Genomic DNA, 27552 nt, shown 5'->3' on the forward strand with positions numbered 1-27552 from the left:
GAAGGTTTTGAGGAGAGGCGGGAAGGAGGAGGGAGGCCATGGGAGCAGGTTCCAGGCAGACAACAAGGGCGTAGCAGTGGATCCATGTGGCCGGGGTGAAGCAAACATGAGGGGAGAGGGGTTAAAAAGCTTCCCGGGCTCCTTCCTGTGAGCAGGTCCCATTCACCCAGCCTGGCCCATCGCTCACACAGCCCTGGGGCTGGGCTCTCATTCCCCTGCCCCAGCTCTCCCAGCGGGGCCCCAGCAAGGCAGGTAAGTCTCTGGCACTAATCGCTGTATGGAGCAGGGAGGGGGATGTGGAGCTATTTATCTCTTGCTCTGAATCTCTTGGACAGCAGCTGGCTGCAGCTGCGGCTCCTCTGCCCCTGCCCAGCAGCAGCTCCCAGAGACACTGCAGTGACTGGCGCTGGCCTGGAGACTGCGAGGGGGTCACAGAGGCAGAGTATCTCTGGGCCCCAGGACATGGAGGGCATCTGTGTTCATAGGCACTTGGATCTCGGGTTATTCCTGACCAGCCACTGGCCTTTGCTGGCAGACAAAGGGATGGGCTGTTCCGTGCTGGCCAGGCTCTGGGGTGGGGTCTGTGCTTTTCCCTCCTCTGCTGCTGCTGCTGCTCCCTGAGCCACCCCAGTGCCAATGCAGGTGTGAGCAGAGGAGGGGACAGGCTGAGGCTTTGCAGGCCCACGTGGGGAGCAGAGAGAGGAGGTGCTGAGAACACAAACACATCAGGGTCCTCCCCTCTCCCATCAAATAGTGGGACTGAATGAAGCTCACTACAAGGCACCCAAACTAATTTAACAGAGAATTTAACACAGGGATTTGCACGGGTTTAACTCAGCGCTGCTCTATGCTGCAAAATTTCTTCAGTATAAAACACACACCCCAGAGTGACATAGTTACACCAACCTAAGTGCAGGTGTAGGCAGTGCTATGTCTGCAAGAGAGCTTCTCCCACTGACAACGCCACCTCGGCAAGAGGCAGTAGCTATTAAGTCAACGGGCCAGCGCTCTGCTATCGGCTTACAGCGCCTTCAGCAGAAGTGCTACAGTGGCAGAGCCGCACCGGTGCAGCTGTGCCACTGAAATGTGAAGTGTGGACCTGTCCTAAACCAGTCAGCATTAAAGGTACATTTTATTTTCAGTTAGGCCTTGTCTGTACAAAGTTTTTATACTGGTGTAACTATTTCAGGGGGTGATTTTTCTACTGGAAGAGTTAAATCAATACAACTCTGCACAGACAGTTCTGCCAGTCTAGAAGCCACTCTAGAATAAGATCATCAACTGTAGTGGTTTAAATTTTCAATTTACGCTGGTGTAACTTTCCCACCTGGACAAGCCCCATTATAACTGCACCCACAGCAGCAGTTGTACTGTTGTAACTACATTAGTAGAGTTAAAGCAATACAATGTGTGTGTGGACAAGGCTATGTAGTGACTAGAGAGCTGGTGAATTACATTGGAGAGAAAAGAGGAAGAAGAGTTTAGAGTCAGTATTGTCGAACACTTATTTAACACCAACAGCTAATGAACATTGTGAGTAACTAAAACGTCTGTAAAAGATTCACCATCTCCAGCCCTTTAATGAAGGAGTTTAGCTCAAAGTAAAACTTCCTGGAGCTTTCCCAAGAGTTCTTCAACAAAGCCAGCAAAGATGTGACCTGCCATTCCTACATTATAAGACCAGCAGAAAGAACACTCCCCAACCACTAAGCAGAAAAAGCAAAAAAAAAAAAAAAAAAGGCCCAGTTCAATTTTTAAAACCTCCTTTAAAATTTCTTTGGTGTTTGTTGCACACTCAGGCTTGGCAACATGAGCCAAAACTAATGTGAGGAAATTGTCTCAGAAGTGCTGTTTTGCTCAATGTCTGACCCATTATTTCTCCATCGAATCTTGTTTGATTTGTCCCAAACTTTCCAGAAACATTCTACCCAAGATCCTGCACGTGAAATTACTAGTGGAGAAGTTTGATGATGTGGCAGTGAGAGACTGGCAAAAAGTCAGGCACACAGGGAATCTGGCTTCATCCTTGATTTTTCCAGATAAAAGCCAGACACTTGCCTTCCACCCTGGGATTGTCGACCTCTCACCATACTTCTCTTCACAGACTCTGTCACATCCTGCTTGGGAAGTTCCAGGACTTCTCAGAGTTTCACCAGCCAGCAAAAAAATAAGCAAAGTGTTCCTGCAACTTACAAGGGTGAGCAACGTATCCCCATGTGGATTTCACACCAAGAACGTCTCCACCAAATAAATAAGGGAGAAGAAGGCAAAAGAGACCCGCAGGATCCAATGATCCTGGATAAATACTGAGACTAGAGATTCCCACCTTGTCCCCCAGGCAGCCTCCTGGATGGGAACTGCAGTGTGAGCCTGAGACCCTGGCACTGCCTGCAGACCACAGATGGGGCTTGATCCTCTCTACAGAAGAGCTGTAAACTCTCCTGGTGTTTCTCACACCTGCTGTCCCCCCCGGGGCCCTGGCTACCCCCAACCTTAGTTTATTTGTACACATTCCCCTGCTGCTTGTTGGGCTGGAAGTCCCGGTCCCCAGAGGATTTTTCCTGCATTAGCGACAAGGCAAGTCTCTCCCAAACTCCTCCCAGCAGCGAGTGACCAAGACCCAGCAGCAGACCCACAGTTCATAGTGACAGATCCTGTAAATAGCCTGGCCAGGTGAGCTCCTCCTGGGGATGGAGCCGGGGGTTTGCCACAGCCGCGGCACCTGGTCTCTGCCCCACGAAACCAGCTACAGGCCGAGCAGCCAGAACGCCCTGAACTGGGCCACTGTAGGGTCCCTCCACAATTTCTCTTGCTTCCCCCAGAATCTCTCATTAGACTCTTGCCCTTTGCACCGGCCTCTCCAGCGCGACTCACCAGAGGCTGCTGCTCAGGGCACCCGGCCTTGTAGAGACCTGCCACCACCAGCCAACAGATGCAGCCACAGTGAGAGCTCTGCCCGCCCGCTCCCCCGTCTGCTCTGGGCAGGGCAGGGCACCTACCAGGAGCCTCCCACTCTCCTTGTCCCAGTCAGATTTCAGTGCCTGGAGCTCTTCTCTCCTCCCTCACATGCTGGAGGCAGCTCAGGATTTGCTCCTGCAAACACAGACAAGGGCTCTGGGGGCTGGTTTGGGTTCCTTGGTTTGTGCCCTGTGATAATATTGACACTGAGCAGAGTGAGGCTGGGGGAGCACGTCCCCCTTCTCCAACCCACTGAAAAAGTGACCCCAGCTCTAAGGGGAGAGGTTGCCAACCTTGCATTTTAGTTTTTGCTGACGTGAAGATCTGAAGTTGATTTTTGTTTTACTGACATCGTCAACTTTACTGACATCACTAAGAATATCAAAGACTCATGTCACAGAAGTGTCCCTATTCCCAGTGTTTGGTACCCAGGAATTCAGAATTACACAATTGTTTTAGCTGCACTTAATTGATCAATCGGTTTGTTGGGCATGTGCAATACTAGAAAACAGGAAATTGATAGAGGCAGGGTCAGTGTAGTTTTATGATACAGGAAATTGTTCTGAACGACAACAATCAGCGTCAAAACACAATATTTCTACTCAATTTCATGGACAGTTTCATTTATTTACGGGTTTATGGACAGTTAAAATTGTACATTGTTTTTACTGACCATCTGTAAATTTATGGACCCTTGGCAACGCTTAGGAGACAACACCCAGAGCCGCTGGGTCCAGCCCAGCGCCAATGTCTCCAGGAACGCGGCTGTGTCCCATTATAGGGCAGTTCCCTGGCTCTAATCCAGGGTGCCCAGACAAGCCAGGGAGCTGTGCAGCTTCAGAAACTGTGTGCACTGCTTAATTCCCAGAGAGGTTCCGGGCGTGGAAGGGGCAGCCCATTCCCCATCAGATATTTACAAATGAACATTGTCTTAATTGTTTTTTATGACATTTGATGTCATCAAACATGCCATGTGATGTGCCTCCCCTCAGACTTTGCTCATAGATTCACTCACTAATTTCACAAAATGAGACCAGTCAGTCATTTCTTACAGAAGCATTCCAGAAGACGCTGGATGAAACTCAGAAATTGGGATGAATTTCTTGAAGCAGCTTTATAGTCTATGCTCTAAACCTCACCCAACAACAAAAATATCACCCTTTGGACTGATGTATGGCCAAGAAGGAAGGTTTCCCAGTGAAGTTTCACAAAATTTCATGAGAAGTGCCCACAGCTTTAATGCAATTAAGTTAATCTGTGGTTATTCAGTGAAGGAATACAACCCCTGCTCCACTTGTTTGCCAAACAACAACATTTGTTGTGCCCTGATAACCAAGAACACCGAGAGCCGGTAGTACCTTGAAATCAACAGGGGATATGGACCATACTTTGGCTGTGGACAATATTTCAAAACAAAAACATACAAAAAAAGGATGTGGTAGCAGAGATTTCTAGATGTAGGGAAATAGCATTTGTGGTTGGCGACCGTGTCTTCTTAATCAAGTTAAGAAGGAGAACAAAGAAGGGAGGATCGTGTCTTTATTACTGATCATAGTGGCTGTAACTGAGTCAACTCATCACACTGGTGCCTGCTGCTAGCTATTCCGGGTGTAACATACTTGCAGCCCTCACCACTGGACTGGTGCTTCCTGCTGGTGAGCTGAGGAATAGCTCAAGCAGACACCCACATCCGCAGCCTGTGCTCTGTCACCCTTCCTCAGGCTCACCGGTATCCATCTCGCCACCATCAGGACCCACCACCCTCTTCCTGGCCCAGCCCTCCAGCAAAGTCACAATCCATGCCCCCCCACATTTCCAGCAGCCCTGGTTCCACCACCTACTTCAGTGGCTGCTACCATCTACCACCACTCAACAGACTTCCTTGGGCCACTTCCCTGCAGCCCCAGCACCTCCTCCACCCATGTATCATGGTACCTGCTCTGCTGAGCTCCAGCAGTCAGCCCCTGCTCTGTCCTGGGGCTGACCTTCTTCCACCTGCAGGGCAGCCAGACTTAGCCTTCCCTCCAGGAACTCCTGGGATTGACTGCTCCTGTGCTGCTTGGCAGCTCCCTTTAATATTGAACTCCTGGGCCCTGATTGGTTAGCCTACAGCTCCTTCCCATTGGCTGCTTCTCCTAGGGCCCTCTTAACCCCTTCCTGGCCAGTGCAGGGCAGATGCCCCACCACACTGGGGTCTAGGTCTGCTAGCTAACACCCATCCTCTGGTTGGTTCCTGGACCCACATCTCTCTCAGGACTGCAGTGATCTGTGCTACCCACTGCCAGGAGACATCTCTGAAATCCTTCTCCAGCTACTTCCCTCAGTGGCAGGTGCAGTTTACTGTCTGGCTACTTCCCCAGTGGCAAAGGGGGAGACCCAGGCCCACCCACTACTCCAGCTCCCAGCCTAGGGACCCTATAGAAGGCAGCTACTTGCTGCATGCCCTTCAACTTCTCAGCTCATTACCCTGGGCTATTTCCCCACAGCCTCCAGCCCCCTTTGCACCATTCCTTCAGGGCCTCAGCCTGCAAATCCCCACAGACAGCCAGGAGCTGTCCTTACCTGCTCCCCCAGCCCCTGCCTGCAGCACTGCTCTGCCCAAACCACTCACTCTGCAAGACAGCTAGTTCTCACACCTCAAGCTCCATGGACTGACTAACCCCACTCTGCCCTGCAGCTCTTCTTATATGTGCTTGCTGGGCCCCGATTGGCTGCTCCTTTCAGCCAATCTCTAATTGGCTGCCTCCTGCACAGCCTTTCAAGAGTTCTGATAACCCCTTAGTGGCTAGTCTGGGGCAGATGCCCCATCACAGTAGCTAGAAGGATAAAAATGACATGAAATAATTCTAATGGCAGTTCAAGGAATAGTATTTTATAATCTTCTCTGAGTTCACTGAAATAATATTTTGCACAGTTAGTTCTCTGACATCTTTTCACCTTATTACTTTTCAATGGTGCAGTGTGAGTCCTGCAGAAGGCAGGTGTATGTGTCATGCCTTCCAGCAGGAACCAGTGAAGACAATAAGCAAAGAGAGAGAGAGAGCAGCTGCACAACACGTACATCTGAGATGTTTATAACACATGGTCATTATGATGCACGTGGAACTGAACAACCTGGTCTGACAGCTCTATCATTGTTTTATTAGGATAAATATTTTGCATTTCTTGAAATGACACTGTTGAAATACCAATGATGCTATTTAGAGAAGTTAAATGTCAATGTATGTGTGAGTGAAGACAAAAAATAAATGTTAATTCCATTTCTACAAATCTGTTTAGAGGCATGTTGTTGGAATTTAAATTAACATATTGACACCTTGTTACAGAAAACACACTTTCTAAATTAGAACAATCTCTCTTTTTTCCTCTCTGGATTTTACATTGAGATTTCACAGGGGTAGAAATTCTGACAGGAGTGACTGATCCCCGTCCGTCACCGTCTGCTACCCCTGGGCCAGGGGATGGGGAAAGGTGACAGGGGCAGCAACGTATGATGGGGCAGCAGAAGACACGAGCTGTCTGTCCGTATTTCCTACCAGTATCACCCTGTGCCGGGAGCCGTTTGTTGCACTGCACTGGGGTGCTGCAAACACATGGGGAGGGGGAAAAGCTGCCTGGACTCCTTCCTGTGAGCGGGTCCAATTCGCTCAGCCTGGCCCCTCGCTCACACAGCCCTGGGGCTGGGCTCTCACCACCCTTCCTCTGGCCCAGCTATTGAATCCCCTCCCCCAGATCTCCCTATCCCCCACCCCTCCCCCCATGGTGCTGGGACCAGCTCCCCCCACAGGATGAGGCTGCAGCACAGAGCGGCCCGTACAGCAGGGCCCCGGCGCTCTCACCCCTGCCCCCAAGGCAGGAAATTCTGGGTCCTTCCCCTCCATTCACTGGCCCTGTCACACTCACTGGGCTCCCCCCTTCCCCTCCCCCCCCCATTTCTGCCAGGGGCTCTTCGTCCGCCCTCCTTGTTACATTCCCCAGAGCTCTTCCCTTCCTGCTGCTGCAGTCCCCTCCCCTCCCCCTCAGCATCACCCCACCCAACGCACCCAGCAACTGGCTCCTCCTGACCCCCTTCTCTGCCCCTTTCCCCTCCCCCATGTGACAGGCCTGGTGCTGGGAACTGAGGGGCGGGTGGGGGTGGCAGGTGGGTGGTGCCCTTTAGCCCCTCCTCTGGGCACATGCCTGGGGGCTGCTCAGTGCTGGGAGGGGACAGTCTCTGTGCGGGTGTCGCTGTCAGGGACAGAGATTCCCTCCGGCCTGGGCTGGGACCGGGCAGATGATCAGGGGAGCCGCGTTTTTATCCCCAGCACTGAGACCAGGACGGAAAAAAGGGTGAAGCGTCCCGGAGAAGGTGTCAGTGAAAGTGAAGAGCTGGGACCTGTCAGTGACATTGTAAAATGAGACCTCGCCCGCCTCATAGTCCAGGAAAATCCCCACCCGCCTGGGCCTGACGCTCACGGGGAGGGGGGTTGAGGGGGAGGTGAGGGCCATGTATTTACCATCCCACAGCCCCACAACCCAGTATCTATCCTCAGGTGAGAGTGTGACCGGCCCCTTCCTGCTCACAGATTCCCTACAAACCCCCAGAACCCACTCAGGCTTGTCTCCCACCTCCACCTCCCAGTAACGCCTCCCGCCCGGGAACCCCTCAGTGCCCAGCACACAGGGACAATAATCAAATCTCTCAGGATTGTCGGGCAGATCCTGGCATGTGTCTCTGCGTCTCACACGTTTCCGATCCTCAGACAGGACGAGTTCGGGATTTGCCGTGTCTGGATCCAGAGTCACGTCCACTGAGGAGAGAGTCACAGAGTCAGGGCCGGGCAGCGGCTGGTCATGGGATCAAAGGGAAATTAACCTGCTTCCCTGTTAATGGCTGGGGGGGGTTGTTGCCCGTTAAGGGGAGTCAGGGCCCCTCTGCCCATAGGAGTGAACTTGAGGGGAAGGGGAGCAGGAGTGGGGGAGGGGTGGGGTGGGAAGGTGTCAGCGGGGGCAGGGCAGGGGAGGGCAGCCCAGGGATGGGGGATGGGACAGGCTGAGGCTGGGAGAGGCAGAGGAGGGGCAGAGGGGAGGGGCAGGCACAAGGGCAGTGGTGGGAAGGGAAGGAGCAGGCACCAGGAGAACAGAGGGGGGTGAAGGGAGGGGCATGTCCCAGGGGCACAGGGAAGCAAGGGAAGGGGGGCACCAGGGGACAGAGGGGTGTGAGGCAATGGGAGGGCTCCAAGAGGCAGGGGAATGAGGAGGGGGGTGGCTCTAGGGAGCAGAGGGGAGTGAAGAAGAGGGGCAGGTCCCAGGGGTGGGGCGGGAGGAGTGGGGCAGGCGCCAGGGGCACAGAGTGAGGCAGGAGCCGGGGGCAGCGGGGGTGTCTGGGGCAGGGGTGATCACCAGAGGGCAGAGCGAGGGGGGGGCAGGTACCAGGGGGCAGAGTGGGGTGATGGGAGGGGCGGGTGTCGGGGGGCTAAGGGCGAAGAGGAGCCCCAGGGAGGCAGAGGGGGAGTGAAAGGGGGGCTGGTCCCAGAGGACTAGAGGGAGCGGGGGAAGGGGCAGACGTCGAGAGGCAGAGGAGGAAGGTGGAAGGCACCAGGGGCAGAGAGTTGTGAGGGAATAGGGGGCTCCAAGGGGCGGGGGAAGGAGGAGAGGGATGGGCTGTAGGGGGCAGAGGGGCAGTGAAAGGTGGGGCTGGCTCCCAGGACAGTAGAGGGGGTGAGGGAAGGGGCAGGCAGGCCGGACAGAGGGAGCTCAATGGGAGCGGTGCACACCAGGGGGCAAAGGATGGGGCAGGGGAATGCACAGGTGACAAGTTGACAAAGGGGGTGAGGTGAGGGGCAGTCACAAGGGGGCAGAGAGGAGAGAGGATAAAGGCAGACCCCAGGGGGCACCAGGGGAGCAAGGAAAGGGGCAGTCGTTAATGGGGAGAAGGTGAGGATAGCAGGGGTGGGTGCCAGGAGTACGGGGGTGGGGCGAGTGGAGGGGCTGGCACCAGGAGGGCTGAGGGGGTGAATGGGGGGGTGGGTGCAAGGAGGGAAGAGGGGGGGAGGGTCGGGTACTGGGGGTAGAATGGGGGGGATGATGGGCAAGGGAGTACAAGGGGGGCAGAGAGAGGGGTGTGGCAAAGGGCAGCCTTATGGGGGCAGAAGGTAATGAGGGGGGGCACCAGGGAGGAAGAGGGTGGATGAGGGGAGGGGTGGGACCCAGAGAGTAAAGGGGGTGAGGGGAGGCACAGACAGCATAGGGCCCAATGTGGGGCAAGAGAAGGGGCGGGCACCAGGGGGCAGATGGGATGAGGGAAGAGAGGGGCCCCAGGGGCTCAGAAGAGTGAAGGGAGGGGCTGGCACCAGGGGACGGGGGGTGGGGAGTGAAGGGTCAGGGGCTGGTGGGGGATGTGGAAGGTGGTGGGGGGAGGGGTGCAAGGGAAGGGGCAGGCACCAGGGGGTGAGGGGAGGGCCTTGTGCCATTGGGTGATCGAGGGCTGTGGGACGTGGGAGCTGCGAGGTGGCGGTGCCCGCGCAGAGGGAGCCTGGGAGTGAGATGGGGAGCTCCGGGCTAGCAGGGCCCATTCACCACCGTGCAGGCACTGGCTGTGGGGGTCACTGCCGGAGGGGGGAGAGTAGATCTGGCGCCGTGTCCTGCTTGGCATGGTTGGTACCTGGGGCAGCCCCAAGGCAGGAGCCTGTGTGGGCTGGGCGCTCTCCTGGGGTGGGCTGGGCAGACAGTGCTACGGTGAGGGGCAAGGCGGGGTATGTGGAGCAGGCAGATGTCCTGGTTTTTTGGACCTCAGAGGTGACGACCCTAACGGGCCCCCAGCGGTGTTTGTGTGACTCTCCTGCCCGCCTCCTCCTGCCCCAGCTCTGTGCGGTAAGATACCCCGGAGTGCAGGGAGCCCTGGGCCTGTGGTGCTGCAATGTGTGTGCATGGCCCCTGGGCTCTCTGACCCCTGCTGGAGCTGCTCCAGACTCTCCCAGCATGCACCAGTGCACACACAGCCAGGCAGCATGCTGGGAGCAAACACACACACACACAGCTCAGCCACAGCTGTGAGGCAGAAAAGGTGCCGTGTGGGCACAATTTGCTGTAATTGGGTCAAGCTGGTTATAAAAACCCGTCTGCTCTTGCAATGGGGACAGGACCTTCCTCGCCTCAAACCCATGAAGACACAGAACAGCTCCTGTCTGGGCATGTTATGTTAGCAACGAATTACTAAAGCTTGGTCTGGGCAGCTCAGTGCCAGTTATGGCCAGGTGAGAATGTCCATCCTGCAGACCCAGCTACCGCACTGGACAGCTGACAGCAGGGTCAGTATTTCCTCATCAATCAGCCCTTTCCCACAGGGGGCGTGTCCCTGCCCTGCAATAAACCCGGATGTCGTCTGCCCCTTTCCATCTGCCCCAGTGACATTGCTGCTTCTAGCCTATTGAATGTCATAGGAAAATGCTTTGTGCAGGGATGGGAGCAGAGAGCCCCCAGGGGGAGGAGGGGTCTCACCCTGGATAAAAGATCAGCGGAATGTACAGTACCTGCATAGAGCTAGGTGATTCTCCACCCTGCAACCAAGCACAGACAGAGAGGTGAGAACGCCCTGAACACAGACAGGCTGAGCAGGAGACAATGTCAGACAAGGGTGATACTGGGGGGAATGGAACTTACTGAGCTCAGCCTGGAGTTTCTCTAAAAAGAAAACAAAGAGAAACGCATTAATATCACATGATCTCACCAGGGGAAGCGAGTCGAAAAGGCCTTAAAGCAGGGAAGTTAAAATCCTTAGACTGGCCTGGAGGTTACGTCAGCAACCAGAGCCTGGCACCCCCTGGGCAACAAAGGCATCAGGAAGGGGAGAAATACAATAACCCAGTCCGGCCACCTGGCTAGATGCAAAAGGTTGTTAGAGTCAAACAAGGATTCCCTCAGCACATGGCAAATATTAACCCTGTGAGCCAGGAGAAAGGAGCGTACAGTGCAGAAGGTGAAGTGTGTGATGGGAATTAGGAGGCTACAATGGAATTAGCAGAGTGAACAGCCTGAGATATAAACCAAATACTAAGGAAAGTGATCAGGAACAGTCAGCATGGATTCACCCAGGGCAAGTCATGTTTCACCAACCTGATTGCCTTCTATGAAGAGGTGACTGGCTCCGTGTCTGTGGGGAAAGCGGTGGATGTGATATTTCTTGACTTTAGTAAAGTTTTGATACTGTCTGCCACAATATTCTTATCGGCAAGTGAAAGAAGTATGGGTTCGATAAAAGGACAATAAGATGGATAGAAAGCTGGCTAGATCATTGGGCTCAACGGGTAGTGATCAATGGCTCGATGTCTAGTTCACAGCCGGTATCAAGTGGAGTGCCCCAGGGGTCAGTGCTGGGGCCGGTTTTGTTCAAAATCTTCATTAATGATCCGGAGGATGGGGTGGATTGCACCCTCAGCAAGTTTGCAGATGACACTACGCTGGGGGAAATGACAGATAAGCTGGAGGGCAAGGATAGGATACAGAGTGACCTAGACAAATTAGAGTACTGGGCCAAAAGAAATCTGATGAAGTTCAACAAGGACAAGTGCAGAGTCCTGCACTTAGGATGGAAGAATCTCATGCACTGCTATAGATAGGGGACAGACTGGCTAGGCAGCAGTTCTACAGAAAAGGACCTGGGGGTTAAAGTGGACAAGAAGCTGGATATGAGTTTAAAGTGTGTCCTTATTGCCAAGAAGGTTAATGGCATATTGGGCTGCATTAGGAGGAGCATTGCCAGCAGTTTGCGGGAAGTGATTATTCCCCTCTATTTGGCTCTGGTGAGGCCTCATTTGGAGTACTGTGTCCAGTTTTGGGCCCCCCCACTACAAAAAGGATGTGGACAAATTGGAAAAAGTCCAGCAGTGGGTAACAAAACTGATTAGGGGGCTGGAGCACATGACTTATGAGGAGAGGCTGAGGGAACTAGGCTTGTTTAGTCTTCAGAAGAGAAGAATGAGGGGGGATTTGATAGCAGCCTTTAACTACCTGAAAGGGGGGCGTGTTCAGGGAGCATGAAGCTAGGCTGTTCTCAGTGGTGGCAGATAACAGAACTAGGAGTAATGGTCTCAAGTTGCAGTGGCGGAGGTCTAGGTTGGATATTAGAAAAAGCTTTTTCACTAGGAGGGTGGTGAGGAACTGGAATGGGTTACCTAGGGAGGTGATGGAATCTTCATCCTTAGAGGTATTTAAGGCCCAGCTTTACAAAGCCCTGGCTGGGATGATTTAGTCGGGGTTGATCCTACTTTGAGCAGTGGGTTGGAGTAGATGACCTTCTGAGGTTCCTTCCAACCCTCAACTTCTATGACTCTATGAGATCCCTGCCAGATTACAAAACTCAGGAGCAGTCAGATGAGGTCAGAGCGATATGACAGAGCTGCTAACAATAATATGCATCTCTCGTTAAAATCAGCTGCTATTTTAGAGACTCGGAGGTTTGGGAATGTTGTAGCCAACTTTAAAATTTGGTAGGAGTGATCCTGAGAATTACAGCCCAGTGAGCCTTACGTCAGTACGTGCTGAACTGGCTGAAACAATAATTACAATAGAAATCGAAAACAGCTCTATGACAATGATAGGGTAAGGTCTGAGTAGCAGGGCTGGAAAGGAAACCTGTGTCCCACTAATTTATTAAATTGTTTTGAGTAGGTCAGTTAAATAATGCACAAAGGAGAACCCAATGGTATAATTTACATGGACTTTCAAAAAACCTTTAACAAAGTTCTTCACAAAAGGTTATTAAGAAAACTAAGTCATCATGGGGTGAGAGCAAAGCATTGGATGAGAAACCAACTAAAAGACAGAAAACAGAGAGTAGGAATAAATGGTAAATTTTCATATGGAAGAAGGTTAGCAGTGGGGTCCCGCAACGTTGGCTATTAGGACTGCTGTTTAGACTATTTATCAGTGACTTGGAAAAAGGGATAAGATAAGAGGTGGCAAAATTTGCAGACGACATATAATTATTTAGGTCAGACAAGACCAGAGAAGACAGAATTATTTCAGAGGGACCAAGCTTGGCTAACATGGCGACTGATGAAATTCAGTGCGGATTGCAGGAATAATTAGAGCTATTCAGACAGGTTACAGATCTCGAAATTAACTGTAACTACACAGGAAAAAGGCCCAGACATCACTGTACACAGCTCCATGAAGATCTCTGCTCAATGTGCAGCAATGTTTTAAAGAATGAAGAGTTAGGATGCAGGAGAAGGAACAGGACAGAAAAAGTTTCTTACACATTCCCTCACCTGAGCACCATGTGCACTGCTGGTCACATCATCTCCGAACAGATAACACAGAGATGGGGAATAACAATGATTAGAGCCTGAAGGCAAGTTCATAGAATGAGTGATTTTAAAGGTGGGACATTTTAACTTAGATGGGAGATTTGACAGAGAAATACAAAATAGCGACTGAGGGAGAGAAATTGGGTGCTTGGACCTTTCTTCTTTCCTAAGACAAGGACAAGAGGACACTCAAACTGAAAAGCAGCAAATTTCAAAGTGTACGAGGAAATGCTGTTTTTATAGAATGCACAATTAACCTGTGGAACAACTTGCCACAAGATAGGCTTGAGGCCAAGTGATTAGCAGGGATAAAATGAAAGGACGTTTACATGGATAATGAGAACATACAGATTTATACTGGGTAGGATTAAATGAATAAAACAGACAAGCAAAGAAAAAAACCCAAATGGAGAAAGGATTCACAAAGGTGCAGACATTGATATGGAAATGTGACTATCTAGAGTTATCACAGTTCTCAAAAACACAGGCATTCTGGATGGGAGAGACGCCCCCTCCTGCGTCAGGGCACAAGGCAAACACTAGCTGAGGGGGGTCAGGAGGGAACTTTCCCTGTGGGCAGGTCAGTCCATCATTGGCCACTAGGGTTTCTCGCACCTTCTCCTGAAGCAGCCAGTGCTGGGATGGCCACTGTCAGAGGCAGGATCCCAGACCAGATGGGCCCAGGTCTGATTTGTTCTGGCAGCTCCTGTGTTCGTAAAAGCTTCCATTGGAGAGTCTGATACAGCACAACACTTGCACACGCTGAACTGGGCTGGATTGACTCATGGGACTAAAGTCCAGCATGTGCTTAACTACCCTGCTGAATCGGGGCCTTAGTGAATCCATATTAAAAACCTGTTTAAATAATTATCCTCAAATCAAACCAGCTTCTTTGAAGATAAAGTTCTTGTGAAAATCAACTATTATTATTGGCTGAGGGAAGGGAAGTCCCACAGCCAACCCGATGGCATTTCTGTCTGTCTATCTGTGTGTAACGTGATAACACGTCCCATCTGCTCCAAAGTGTCAGGACATGTTTTAGACACCAGTGGGCAGAGCCTTCCTCATTTTGGTGAAACATGGAAAACTTTGAAGCCTGATTTCCACTAAAATCTCAGTCCATAGGGTGAAGCACTGACCTCAGGGTTAGGATTAGGGTTTAGGGTGAAGGTCAGGGGTCCCTCATCTCACTCCAGTCGTCCCCTAGACAGGTTTCTCATACCCAGTCCAGCCAGACCCCTCCCCTCCAGACCCCAGCCCCACTCAGAACCCGACTGATTTTGGTGAAAATCAGAAAATGGAAAAGCTGGATTTTACTGGAAATAGATTTTCCAATTTTCACCCAAGTCACTATGGATCTGCCCAGAGTGGGGGTGGGGTGGGGGAGGGACCTGGCCACAGGGGGGTGAGGGCTTGTCCTGGGGGTGCAGCTCTGCCTACATGAGTAACAAAGTGGGTGCCCCGCCCTGTATTACAGCTGTGCCTAGAGGCCAGGCCAGGCCAGTGCTGGGCTCTGCACAGAAGTGGAGCAGTCGCCAGTCCCTGCCCCGAAGAGCTGCCAGTCTAACCAGACACGACAGGCCCAGGGCGGGGGAAGGGGCAGGACACACAAGCAGAGTGAGCAGAGCGATGGTGCAAATGGCACGTCCCTGCCACCCTTTAACAATCACCCTGCGCTGGGCAGGGGGAGGGGACAAGCTACACGGAAAGGGAGGGGGAGGGGTGCAGGATGGGGGTGGGGGAGGTTGGGGTGACAGGACTGGGTTTGAGGGGGTCGGAGCCAGCAGCCAATCAGCACAGAGAGAAGATGGGCGAGTGACACTGTGACAGCAGCGTGATGACATCATCAGCCACCGCGTTCCTGCCACCTTCTGCCTGCCAGGGGCACCCCGGGGGTGTGAAGTGCTGCAGCAGCTCCCAGCATGGGCACGTCGCTGGGACACAGTCGCAGAATGACCCCAAACCTGCTCCCCCCCGCCGTGTGGGAGCAATAAACCCCCTGGGTTCAGTGCGTGGGGCTGGGCAGGCCCGGCCATGGCGGGGGGCAAAGAGGAAATTGCCCAGGGGCCGGCGATTTAAAAGGGCCCAGGCAGAGGGATCGATACCATGGGCAACGGGTGAAGCTTCCCCTTGCCCGCGGACCTGCCCTCACTCCACTCCCGCCTGCCCCAGACCTCACCCTCCGTCCTCGTCCCTTCCCTCTTGGCCTGCTTGCCCCCACGTCCCTCCCTCCCACACCCACTCCGCGAGTCTCCACCCTGCTGCTCCTTTCTCACAAAGTCTCTGTCCATCTTCCCTCCTCCCCCCGTCACCTCTTGGCCCCCTCTTCTCTTCCACAGCCCCCCTTCCCCACTCAGCCGCCCTGCCGCCATGTCCCTCCCCCCACCATCAACTTGTGACAAAGTCTGAGATTCCCCCTCCACATCCCACTGAACCAAGGGACCGACCGTACCTTTCTCTGCCAGATGCGCCGCTGCAAGTCAATGACAGGAGAGGGGTGTTACAAGGGAGTAGATTTAACTTCAATTAGTGCAAACTCACAGGAGTCATTTTTCTCCTGGTAGAGGCTAGAACACACACAGGGCTCTGCCCAGCTATTCCCGCTGCCAGCGTTATCCTGGGGACACAGCGCCTAGTGCAGTTAAAAGGCTGAGTAAATGGCTGTCTCCTGTCCCTATCGGCTGCGTGAAGGGAGGCCCCACGCTGAACTCGATGGCGTTTCTGTCTGTCTGGAATGGGCATGTTCTAGGCATCACTGGGCAGAACCTGGAGATTTTGGTGAAAACTGGAAATCTGTAAAAGCCTGATTGCCAGTAACATCACCGTTAGATCCCTCCGGATACGGGGTGAGGCCGTGACCTCAGGGTTAAGATAGGGTTTAAGGTGAGGGCAAGGTTAGAGTTGGGGTCAGCAGGCCCCTCGTCCCACTCCACTCAGCCCCTCCAGCTAGATTTCTTGCCTCCTGTTCAGCCAGCCCCTGCCCACTGGGCTCCTCACCCCCGTATTCCAGCCAGGCCCCTCGCCTCCCCACTCTGGTCAGAGCCCCATTGATTTGGCTGAAAAGCAGAAAAACCTGATGCAAGGGCAGGTATTGGGAGAGGGGCAGCAGGGCAATGGCCCAGAGACTGACCTCCCCACTACCAGCTCAGATTGCAGAGTCTCTAGGGCAGGGCAGTAGTTCTCAACCTTTTGTCATTTGTGGACCTCTACAAAACCTCAAATGGTGGGGCAGACCCCTTTGGAAATCTTAGACATAGTCTGTGAACCTCCAGCGATATATGGACCACAGGTAGAAAACCACTGCTCTAGGGGGAGAAAAGGATGAGAGGTGAGATACCCCCCTTCATATTTATGGGGATCACCATTAGGTCAGTTACTGTAAGTAGCCCAGACACTGACCTTTCTCACTCTTCAGTTCTGAACACAGCGTCTCTAGAGGGAGAAAAGGGCGAGAGGTGAGATTTCATTCTGTCATGTTCAAGGTGAAGTTCCTGTTACTGTTTAATGCAGCTGGGCTGTCGTTATGAAATAGAGAAACAAATAGACGGACACATGGAGAGACACAGATGGGTCCCTGTGGAGGTCCCTGCACGCCTATCCTAGGCCAACTCCTGATTTTGGAGATGACACCTGCCCCCTGGTCCCAGTGACACATGAGAACAGCTCTCTGTAAGGCCCGGCTAGTGGGAGGTGCCCAGCTAAGAATGCAGGGGAGGTGCCTTTCTTTAGCTGGGTGCTCAGCTCAGCATGAGCCAAGGAGGGGTGTGTGGATGGACCCTGCAGGCATCACCTCTAAGCTCAGCTCTTTCCCACATGGAGCTCATCCACTGGATGTGTCAGCCCTGGGATACAAACACTGCAGGAAATGGAGGTAGCGTCATGTCTGACAGTCACTTCTGAGCACAGCCTGAGCTAGACCATCTGTGCCCCAGTGCGAGCAGCGTCTCAGGGCAGCCGTGCAAATCCGTAGTGTGTGTGTTTTGTTACAGCACTCCTAGCCAGACCGCACAGCCGTGCAAATCCTGTGTGTGTGTGTTTTGTTACAGCACTCCTAGCCAGACTGCACAGCCATGCCACTGGGGCAGAGAATTCTCTACAAGGCCCGTGAAACACAGTGACAGTTAATTGGTCTGATTTGTTAGTTTGGAAATGAGCCCAACATAGCTCTCTGTGGGCACATAGACACATTTTACATACAACTCGAAATGAGATAATCCCTGGCACCTAAACATGGACTCAATGCGCATCCTGTATCCATTCAAACCACAAATTAACCAGTTCAAACCTGGTGCTGACAGTGTGGGAAGGTGACAGGTCTAAACACACAACATCCAGTTCCAACTTTCACATCCATCTTGACTGGAAAATCATTTAACAGACCTTTCCCCTTCCCAGTTCTTCCTACACTTGCAAATTTCTACATAAAGTTCACAGCACTTCAGGGAAGAAAAACCCTTTGGGTGGGACTTTCAAAGGTGCCTTAGAGGTTTACACACTGGTGCTCATTAATTTAAACAAAACCTGAGTATTCAGAGCCCTTAGGCAGCTTTGAAAACCCCAGCTCCCTGTAAACACAGAGATCACTGAAGGCCAATTTCTGCCCTTTGTGACCAGAGAAAAAAACTACAGTTCAACACTTACACTGCAGTAGAGAGTTCATTGCCCTGTTCCTGTAGCAGGATCTCAGGCTGAGCCAATCTTAGTGCAGATAAGGTAACTGTTACCTTTTCCATTTGCACAGCCACTACTTTCCCATCCACAGCTCCTACTTACCTAGACGGGGGAAAGAGGGGATCCATGCACAGACTGGGGGGCAGAATTGGGCCCTAAGAAGCCCCTTCTCTCCTCCTACTTTGCTTTCTGGTTTTCCTGCAAGCAGCCCAGTTACACATGTCGGAGCTCCAAGCCCAGCTCACTGAGCCTCACGTTTGTGTTTCAGCTGGAGCAGGGCTGACCCCACGGAATAGCTCAGAGTCACATTCCAGCGGGTGCCTTGGTGAGAGCCGAAGGGGTGAACCACTTGACACTTCTCGGTTCAAATGTCCAAAAGTCATAATTTATTCAGCTCCCCCTTCACCCTCAGCCCAGCTCCCACTGCCTGAAACTCCTCTGGACATTAAAAAAGCCACTTAATCCCTGTCTCTCTGCTTTTGGTTTTAAATCTGTCTGTCTGTCTGTCTCTCTCTCTCCTGTCCCCTCAAGTCCCCCCATCCCTGTTACTTTACCTTTCGCTCTGTGTTGCCTCCAGAAGCAGTAACTGGCCAGGGCAATGAGAACAGCCAGGATCACCCCCAGAGTCACCATCCCGGGACTGACCCTCGGGAAAAACAGCTCTGCAAGAGAAAGTGTCATTGACTAGTTGGAAGCAAACACGTGCAGGATGAAGGCAGGACACTCGACAATGGTGACTAGGACAGTTACAAGAATCTCACAGGGAAATACACAGTGAGATGTGGCTCCTTTGTGCTTTATTATTGAGCCAATGAAAGTCCAAGCTTTAGTCTTTTTACTGACTATGGTTAACTCATGGGAGGAGGTGTGTTGGGGACAGGGAGGGGGCAGGGTGGAGCTCTGCTGTGCTTCATCCATCTTCATCCTCCCCTGGCCTACATGCAAGGGAGCCGATGTTTCCTCACTTCCCTAGGCTGCTCTGACTTTCCCCAAGGCTGCAGCTGGTGCAGACTGGCCCTCAGGATCAGAGCTGTGACCAGCTTCCTGACAACCCGACTCCCCTGAATTCAGAGTGGCTCAGTTACATGACAGAGTCTGACCTAAATATGTGAATGAAGGATTTTAATAAAATCAAAACTTGGGCCTGGAAATTCAGAGTAAAAATTCCTCCAAATTCCTGTTCCCTGGAGCAATGGCTGACTAGCAAGACCTTTGCTAAGTGGTCAGTGTGGTGTATTGAACCTGTGTAAAAGTTACAAGCTGTCACTTTAAATCCAGAGGGGATTCATGGTCCTGCTTGCAGGCTAAGGGGCTCTGTAGGGTGCGTTTATCTGGGTCCTCTGCAGTCAGTCTGCAAAGAGCCAGCCTAGAGCAAGGTGGGCTGAGTTCTGCTCCTCTGCCCTAGGGAGCAACCTGCGTTTTCTCTCTCTGTATTTAGCTGTTGCGTGGTAGAATTCTGCATTTTTCGAAGTAAAGCAGTGTTACATTGCAGCCTGCCAGGAAGAGTGTTTATGTTTTGCTTTACATGCTCCGTGTGTATGTTGTGAACATAACAATCAGGTAATACTGGGCATATCATAGACTAAACAGCAGTGCTGCACTTTGAGACCTCAGATGAATAGTGCTTTACAACTGCCACATTTTTATTATTATAGAGATGAAATATTTTGTATTAAGGAACTTGTTTAGTAGAAAATAATACCTAAAATCAAGATCAAAGTACACTACGGAATTGTTAGTGCAGGTAACAGGGTCCACACAGACAGTGAGGCACGGCAGGCTAGAGTGAGGCAGATTTACCCCCAGCTTCCCGTGAACTAACTGTTCCTGTAGACAAACCCTGATTCTGCTCACACGCTGCACAGCCCAGCTCTAGCCTGGGAACAGGACCTACAAAACCCCAAACCCAACCCCCATTCCTAAACTGACGGTTTGCAATTCCAGCATAGTCCTCACTGCACTGCAGGGACAAAGGAGAATTCCCTCCCCCTCCCCACAGAGAAGAGATGATCACTGGATACGGAGCTGCTCTGAGAATCTGGCCAATGGCAGCCCAGCCTGCAAAGTCCTAAACACCCTCAGCTCCTGCTGGAGTCACAGAGCATTGAGGCTGCTCAGGATTTACAAGAAGCGCTCGGCACCTTGAAGGTTCAGGCCAATAATGAGAAGATACAATTTTAAATACCCTCCACCAATGTCTGCACCATCTCAGTCTATCCACGTGTGGCTTGGCCGGGCACTGACCTGCTATGGAAATCTCTGACTGCCTCTCCTGGTTGAGTCGGGGGTTCCTGACACAGCAGGACACTTTCCGGTTGGACTCCTCTGTTAGAACAATGGCAGCCTCTGCTTGAAACAGGCCATTGGCCTCTTGGGATATGTTTTCAGAGGCTGATGGTAAGAGCTGCCCCTGGAGATCTCTCCACAGCACCTCGGGCTCTGGGTACCATCCAGATGATCGACACACAACCCGGATCCCTCCGTCCTGATGTCCCTCCACAGAGATGGCAGGAGCAGACCCCAAACCTACGGAAGAAATGAATGAACTTATGATGACCCTACAGTGCCCAGTAATGAGACCAAAGTTTTTCCATTATTATCAAAAGCTGTTTCCTATTAACCTAATAACTGACTGTGAGCCCCTGAGTGTGGTTGATTAGTTAAACTGGCCAGATTCCAATTTGACATACAGTAAAATTAATGTTAATGTCAGGTCTGCTTGTAGGGCTACAGATAGATAAATTGAACTGAATCTTATTTTACAAATGATTTTTTTTTTTTACTGTATGATTAACATACACTCATTCATTCATAAAACCATGCAGTGCCCATATTAAGAGATGCTTGGTAGAGCCACTTTCATTTGTTCACTGGGAAAGCCATTCCTGTGTTGAATTAGTTTCCACTGACAAAGCCATCTTCAAGTCACTTGCTTCTTGTCCCTCCACAGTTTAAGTTTTGTCCTTCCACTATTTCAGTCACTCTCTCTGTGCTTTTATTATTAGCACTGATAAAAACTGTCTGTATAGAAATTTTCCTAATTAAGTAGCTCATTCCTTCATAGCCATTAGAGTTGCCATTAGAGTATCTGTTCTTTAATACTGTGTATCTATTCTTTGCTATTGTAACTAAAGTAACTCTTTTTCTCTCTCTCTCTATTACATTGTAAAGAATGTCTGTTCTTGGACTCCATATTGTAAATTGGAACTCCATCTTGAATAATGTACTCCATTTTACATTCTTGATTAAACTCCGTCTAGGTGTATACTGTGTAATTTCATTTAGATGTGTGAATGAAGGGAGTGTGTGATGGGATCAGTCTCCAATGCCAGCCTGTCCTGATGATGAAATGCAAGTATCACTTTAATGGCTGAAGAAGGCAGACAAATCCCTGAAAAAGCAAGAAGGAGGATCCACCCCAGAAAGAAAAGAACCAAGTATAATCAAGACAAGAGGAAAGTCATGTCTGCAATTGACTGGTGATCAATGATCACACAGGACACAGCCCTGAGGCAGCATGACATAGCAGGACTAAAAACTCACATCAAAATTAAAACTTGTACAAGAATGGGTGAGATTGTAGAGCTTTGGGTAACATTCTACATAGCATAAAAGAGTGTTGGTTGGTGCGCGCCCGACAGAGACCCCGCTCTCCTTCCTGCTCGGCTTCCCTGTCCAGGTAGACGCCACGAGCTGTGAACACCAGCTACGAACTCAAGCTACGATCTCCAGCATTGATCAGGACTGGGAACTATACCTCATGAAGTGCAGAACATTTGGTGTCTATGTGTTTGTGTAGATACTAGATAATAGCTATTAACATAATAGTGTTTTCTCATAATAAATGTGGCATATTGCCCTGTGGCTGGTTAGTTAAAAAGATCTCATGTATTTGACACACTATACACATAACATGTTCTATGCACAAATGTGCTCCAGTTTAGTTAAAGTGGTTTAGTTAAACCAGTGAAAACCCCTGTGTGAACACTCTTTAATCAAGAAGGAATCGACTGAAGCTAAATTAATACAAACCATTTCCAAACCATTTGAGAGTGTCCCCATGGGGTTTTGCACAACTTCATTAAAACCAGTGCCTGTGTATGTGTAGACAAGCCTTCAAAATTAATTCACTACCAAAAACTTTGTTACTGAGGAATTGCAGACATTTGATAAGAAGGCAATGCCTTGGCAGATGCCTCCTTCAGCCCTTCCAAAGGTGTGAATTCAAACTGATCTGGTAATTGCGGCTGCAGCTGGTGTGCAGAGAAGGCCTTAAGCTGTTTGGACGTTTCACACAGATGAACCTCCAAGGAGCGGTACAGAAGGGACACGTATCTGGGGCCTTCCCCGCTCAGGATTCTTTTTTTTTAAACTGTGTGTTGTTTTTATGTAAACACATAATGAACAACCCAGACAGGTGCAGATAATGCAAAAACCTGCACTAGATGGAAGTAGCAGATAAATATCAAAATACAGCATTCATTATTTGTAAAACCTGGTTCGATGAGGTCTGACCCCACTTCCACACACACACACAGCCTCATGTGGGCTGGGATGGGGGCTTGTCCCTCTAGGGGCTCTGAGCACTTCTCCCTGGCCCCATGTGTGCCAGGATGTGGAGAAGCCCTGCCCTGCTCTGTCCTGCCCTACTGAGTGAGGAGGGGCTGAGGAGAGGCATGCTGTGAGCATGTGCCAAAAACACAGTATGCTGAGACTGGGGTGAGGGGCTGAGAATGGCCATGCTTCATGCATATCACCAGCTCTCCAGCACTGAGGAGGGGGATGGGAACACCTTCTGCCATGGGTGGAGCAGTTCACATCTCTCAGAGCCATGGTTTAAGGCTGTATTTATCTCCACTGGGGTAGCCTCATTAAACTGGGAACATCTAATTAGGATGAAGATGTCACAGGGCTCACCTCACTGAGGCTCTGATACTGGAGATGGCTGGTAGACCCCTTCCCTCCTCCTCTCTTTATCCTGCCTGAACAGCCGCCTTTCAGCATTACCCTGTGCTGAGGAATGAGGATCTGGATACAGCAAAGCAGTTGCTGATGGTTAATTCCAGACAGTGTTATGGCGAGCACCAGCTCTGCTTCAGTTCAGATTGCAAAGACTTTTCTGTTTAAAGGAAGATTCTTCTAAGTGCTCTGAAATCTGCAGGCACACCTGGGCTGTGGTAAAGTTTGCTGTGACTTGTAGGAAGGTACGGCTGGGAATGATCCAAATGTGGAGTCATTTGAGCAAAAGATTCCCAAGATACAGACCCTGAGAAAATCCAGCCTTTCAGAAAGTTCCCAGATTCTAGCAACTTTGAAACCCACCCTGGGAAGAAATCTGCGAGTGACCTGTGAACATGTGGGGGGAAACTCAGACTATGTCAAGGTGGGTGGATGGTTTCTTTGTTTTTCTTTTTTGAGATATCATCTGCATACAGCAGATAATTCAGAAGATGCTGAAACTATGTTTGAAAAGACAATAAATTGCACATGCAAACATTTGTTGTGGGGGGTGATCAGGATGGCAGAAGAGACAATGCGGGAGAGGGAGAGGGCTGCAGCAAGGAATGTGGGTATTAGGGGAGGGGGATAAATGGGAATGGCTGGCAGGGGAGGAATGAAGGGTTGGGGCCTCCTCAGGTGAGGGGAAGGAGAGGGATGTGATATTGTGAGGGGTGGCAGTAAAAGTTGTGGGTTTAGGGCAGGGAGGCCTGTCAGCCTCAAATTCTGCCCTTCCCATCTGCAGGGCTCTGAGCTCCCTTTTCTGCTCCCTGCATGTCCTGGGATCTGGGGGCCCTGCCCCTTGTGGAGTGTCTAAACCCCTCATGTGATCTGTGACCAAGGGGGTGAGATGGGGGGGCTGAATGTGGTGAAAATGTGAACATCAGAAATGCAGGAAATGAATAGTTAACACACACATCACACCTGTGTGGGGGTGGGAGGCTGGCAGAGTGTGGGGGAGGGGGAGTTGGATTGGGGGGCCTGCAGCATGGCTGGGGAAGTCTGGCTGGAACAGGGGCGGGGGCCCAGCTAGGCATGGTAGTTGGGGTGAGGAGCCCCGCTCAGGGTGCAGCTCAGACTACGTAACCAAGGCAGTGTCTGGCCCACCAGTGCGCTGCTGCCTGTGACGTGTGCACCAGAAATGTAGGGCAGAGGGGGAGGTAAATGTTGGGGAGGATGGTGGGGCAGAAGGTGGAGAAAATTCACTGACAAAACCTTGGTTAGTGCAGAGTTCAGGCTGCCTGCTGATAATATCTCCTGCCCTTCCAGAGCGCTGAGGTCAGCAAAACTCAGACCTCAGAAAACCAGGAAATCCATTGTGAAGGTAAACACCTCAACAACCTTAACTCTGCCCCCTTGGAGCTGGCAATAACCACTGGGAATTGGCTGCATGCACTAACGCTGCATTCACGGGATTCAGTGTAGCTGTAATAACCAGTGGAGGGATTATTCGGAGCGCACTGGCAGAGCTGTCCCTGTGACATGCGGAGACGTGCAGGTGTACCGGGAGGGATCAATCATGCCTCATTTCAGCGCTGAGTTGTGCAAGTTGTGTCAGTAGCAGGGCACAGACTTCTTGCCATGGGGATTGTCAGCAGCCTGGTGTCAGAGATGGCTTGGTGAGGGGCCAGTGAAGGCACCGTCCCAGAAGGAATCCTCAGGCAAGGGCGATGGGGTGGGAACATTTTACAAGCTGGGGGTGGTTTGGGTGGAGCAGGCTCAGTGTTTGAGTGTAGAGCAAGTGTTCACTGCACCTGACCTGAACCTCATGGCACGGCTGGTTACAGAACTAGCTGCACCTCTGCCCCCTTTCTGCTCTCTCTGGCAGCACCTTCAGGGGTCAGGCCTCCTGCCTCTGCCCGTCCTGGGGGCGGGGAATTCCTCAGTTTTCCCACTCGTAGCCCAGGCTCTGGGCTACAGCACGCTGTGTATCAACCACTGTTACCCTGTGGATGCCAGACACGAGCCGAATTCAATCCCAGCTGGTGACATCAGTGTGGGGGGATCTGCCATTGTTCTGCCCCAGGAATGCACAAAAACAGTTGTGATAAGCACATGTTAATGTCACCTGACTGTTTAGGGGTGTTTGTGTATCTCATTAACCCCTTATTCTAACAACCTCAAATTTGGGCCACTAGCCCCACCCCAGACTTCAATGAGTCACAGCAATTTTCAAGACAATCTGCATATGTGCCTGGATTTCAGAGACCTTAGAAAAACTGGCTGTTAAACAGTAAACTAGAATCAACCTTATACAGAGCAGAGCTACCGACCCAACATAATGAGAAAAATCGTGCATCTCACCATGAACCCTCTGATTCCACTTATTACCCTGTTTAACACATTAAAACAAGTTACTGACCTGCTACCTTCAGTTCCAATAAAGCATCTCCATAAAAGACACCAGACTGAAAAAAACACTTGTACTGCCCAGCGTCTGAGGGACGGATATTGCGTGTTCTCAGGGAAATTCTCCCATTGGTGATGTCATCTTTCAAAAGCTCAGTTCTTCCTCGATATTCCAGCATCTGCTCTCCATACTGATCCTGCCCATCACGGTACAGGTGCACGACTGCAGAGAACCGGGATTGGAACCATCTCAGCTCCATGTTCTCAGAGCTCATCCTGGGGGAGAGGTGACAGGGCAGGACGGCCTCCCCACTGACATAGGAGGTGATTGGACAGTTAGGTCCTGTCACTGTGAACTGTGCTGTGAAATGTGCAGTGATAAATGGAAATTAAAATGGCGAGGGGCTGGGAGTGGCATGAATTCAGCAGCAAGACTCACAGTAAGAGAGCACCCTGCTCACCCTAATTAAATCTTCAGCACATAAATGACGGGACTGATCCTGTACTACTGAAGTTAACTAAAGTTTTACCATTAACTTCATTGGGACCATGATTACGCTCACTGTTTTTCTGTCTCTTTCTTTTATACAAATTTTCCTTTTGTATAGCCACTGTGACACATGCATTTTTCTCTTGCATGACCAATTACTATGTTAAAAATATTAGAAATATACGCAATAATTGACTTTATTTCTGAATCATTTTTTCCAGTGTATTTACAAAGAATAACAATCCACACATTTCCACTGAGCAATGATTCCTAAGTTTAAAACTGTTCACATACAATTACAACCTCCCAGTATATATAGCCTTGATAAAAGCCATGAGTGCTTGTACAGATGTGTTATGCACATATACCTTATAGCACACATGTCGTAACTGGAATGTTTGACAGCATCATCACATCTCCATCTTCTCTGATTAGCAGAAGGGAAACGTAAGCAGTTTGCAAGAGGCAGAAAGGTGCGGGACAGGAACACATTGAATCACGCCCTAGAACTGTTCCACCTGTTCCATGACAGTGCTAGGAGTGGACATCAAGGAACAGTTAAAACAAGCCTGGCACTGACACTGAGATATTATTAGCCCAGAATGACAAAAGACATCAACGAGTGGGTATGTGAGGCAATAAAACAACATCTGCAGAGATTTCATTTCTATTTAAAATCAAAGTCAACTTTTACATTGCAAAGAAAGATATTTATAAATCTGGTGGGAAAATGTAAGCTCTTTTCCCTTGCCATAATATTTTCAAACATAAATGTTAATATGATCATAGGTGTCTCTCCATCCCAGGTTGAGAGATTTCTGTGTTTTTGGAAAGGGGAGAAGGAATTAGATCTTGATACCATCTTGCAAAGTAATCAGGAGCATTTTAAGACACAGACATTTCTTCTAGCTCTCCTTCTTAACACATTAGTTTATTATGCTTTCACTGTCACTGCATTAGGAATATTTTAATTGCTTATTACAACTACATGATAGTCTTATTTACTGCCTTTAAAAGCACTATGAAAGTTTTTAAAGATTAGACAAGATAATTGTTTATTATCATCAGAATTTATTATTGCTACACAATAAGGCCTCTAATCACCTATAACAAGAGCACCTACAGTTGACACAGGGAAGCTATTACCTTCATGGCTCATACTGCTGGCACAACCTATTTATTCAAGTTTTCACTTGCAGCACTTTGGCCTATTTGTTTTGATTTACTTTTGAAAAAAAACACAGACTTAGATTCTGACTGTGTGGAGACATTCACTGTTACAAAACCCACACATTAGAATGTTGACTTTGCTTACTGAATATGGGATTTTTATAAAAAAGTCATAGGAAAGATCCATATTAGAACTCTAACCAATATCCTTGCACATAGGTTGCGAAAACCTTGGAATTGCTGGTAATGGATGTAATGGTGTCATGCCAAGTACTGAAGAAGGGATACCAGTATGTGCTGAGAGCTACAGATTTTTCAAACTAGGTGGAAAGATTTCTACCTCAAAGTACGACAGCACGTGAGGTGGATAAGAAGCCCTGTGAAATTAGATATTGATACGGAAGTCCAGATCAGATACTGGCAGAGCTGGGTTCCGAATTGAATAATGAGGTAACAATTTACACTGCTTGTTATTTTCACACTATGGTCACCTACACAATCACAGTCACAATCCCCTCGTACTCTGCTCAGCTATCCCTTCAAGCAATTAGGATACATTTGCTGGAATAACTTTATTTTCTGTGTGCTCTAAAACTCAAATGACCACTAAATATCATCCTTTGCACT

General features: G+C 50.3%; 1 pseudogene; it reads right to left on the reverse strand.

Annotated features, from left to right (window-relative positions):
- Positions 1-7096: 7096 nt before the first annotated feature.
- On the reverse strand, positions 7097-26914 carry LOC137163276 (butyrophilin subfamily 1 member A1-like; annotated as a pseudogene).
- Between the last annotated feature and the right edge of the window lie 638 nt (positions 26915-27552).

This window comes from Emydura macquarii, unplaced genomic scaffold (assembly GCF_026122565.2).
Source record: "Emydura macquarii macquarii isolate MOO-44397 ecotype Brisbane River unplaced genomic scaffold, CSIRO-AGI_Emac_v2 contig_2490, whole genome shotgun sequence".
Lineage (NCBI taxonomy): Eukaryota > Metazoa > Chordata > Testudines > Chelidae > Emydura > Emydura macquarii.